Below are 2,218 nucleotides of genomic sequence, written 5' to 3'. Positions count from 1 at the left end.
AAGATATGTCACAGTAGCTTTTGCGAACTCACATTTTGCTAAGTTTACAGTTAAATTTCCATCTACCAGTCGTTCAAACAAAGCGTGAATGCGACTTAGATGATCCTCCCAAGTGTTACTGTATATTACCACATCATCCAAATATACAGCACAACCAACAAGTCCTTATAGTCCAACAACCTTATTCATGAGGCGTTGAAATGTAGCTGGTGCGTTACGTAAGCCAAAACCCATGACTGTATAAGAGAACAAACCAGATGGTGTTATAAAGGTAGCTATTTCTTGAGCTCTTGGGGTCAATGGCACCTGCCAGTACCCTTTCAATAGATCGAATTTACTCACATATTTCGCTGCACCAACTTGGTCAATGCAGTCTTCGACTCGAGGCAATGGATACGAGTCAGGTTTGGTTACCGCATTTACCTTTCGGAAATCTGTACAGCAAACAAGCAACAAGCAAACATGGTGAAGCCCAACTAGAGGAAGAAGGCCCAGCAATATGATTATGAAGCATGTACTCAACATGACTTCAGTACTGATGCAGGACCATGGGGGACGACAGAGACCTGTAGCCTACCTCTGAACAAAACTTGAGAAAATGCCGATCTGGAACTGTTTGTGGACGACTCAGCCTCAAGAAACCCAGCAACTGGTAAAAATCTAGCAGCTTTCACAATCACAACCTCGTATGACACAATAATGGCAGAACTACTCCTAGGAAACAAATCTGTTAGTCACACTGACAGAAGAATGTGAATATGCAAAAGACAAAACTGTGAACATTTTTAACAGACAGCAGATAAGTGTGGGGGAAAATTCCTAACATCCACAAGTAAACCTATTGTTTATCACACCCTTGATGCCGTGTTGTTACCAAAACTATTTGCAAATATGAAGCACGCCCTAACAACCTTCCTTCTATCTCTTAGGGCAATGCCAGCGCTGCGAATGGCAAACAAGGACAGACAGTTCAATGTGTTGCCCTGACTGACTCACTAGGAGGAAGCTGCATGGAAGAAAGTGGATTGTTCATTTACTGACAAATGTGGCACAGGCCAGATAGCAAGCCTACCAAAATATCTAGGCTGACATGGGAAATTCTCTGTTCTCATTCCCATGTCGTCAAATACAGACACAAGTGGTTTTGGTTGAAATCATTTAAACTTCACCACGAAAAGCCCCTAACCCACTGCTCCTTTAATATAAACATCTCACATTAAATATGAATATGTGACAGACCTTTGATCATTGATACTGTTTGAATTACAAAAATCATTTCTAGTGGAGACTTTACAATGGTTCCTAATGTTAATAACAAATGTAATATTCAACCAGCCTGATTGCTTCAGCAGACGGATGTGGTTACACTTATGTGGCAACTTCCTGAAAGAATATGCACGAGCAGCGGATCAGAAAACATCTGCAGTCACAGCATCCATCTGTCACGAACAGGTACGACTAATATTTTATGATCCTTTACAGTTAGTTTACTCCAGTAATGTCTGCAGACACAGCAGGAAAACAGACCCGCAGTATTTTTATTATTACAGATGATTTTTTTGGCATTTCTGCTTCATGTCTATAGACAGCTGCAGAGAGAGAGAGGGGGGGGGGATGATGGTACTGTTCTGCCAGGTGAGCTACCGCGACACCCCTAGAGTCCCATAATTTATAACATTAATGTATGAATTTGATTTGTGCTTTGATATTTTGTCTGTTTTTAGGAAGTAGTGTTTCTCATCATTAATTTAATTTGTGGTATCAACTGTTTATCAGTGGTGTGATTTTACAGCCTTAGATTAAACTAAAATAATATGAATTCGCTGGTGTAACAGGAAGAAGATGGTGAGCAGCCACAGAAAACAGGAAGCTCACTCATGTGTATTATGTGTATAGCTTATTGCCACGTACATTGTAAAAGAATAATCTGTGTTGAAAGGGTTGTTCCTTTTTTTTCACCGTTTTTTTTAAATGAACATGAATGTTTAGTGTAAAATAACTAAATATTCATAAAATTACTGTTTATTTTAAGAAAATGTCATTGTTTTCAACATACATTTTTTAGAAGACATTTGCAAATCTATATTTTTTTTGCAGATATTTGTTTATTTAAAAAATTAAACTGTTAAATTCAGGTTTAATAAGTTTAATTTCTAAATTTATGTAAAATTAGTGAAAGTTAGTAGAAAGGGTATTGTGTAATTTTACATGGATTTGT

This window comes from Morone saxatilis, unplaced genomic scaffold (genome assembly GCF_004916995.1).
Source record: "Morone saxatilis isolate NCDOM2014 unplaced genomic scaffold, NCSU_SB_2.0 Contig14, whole genome shotgun sequence".
NCBI lineage: Eukaryota > Metazoa > Chordata > Actinopteri > Moronidae > Morone > Morone saxatilis.
This window is presented reverse-complemented; position numbering follows the sequence as displayed.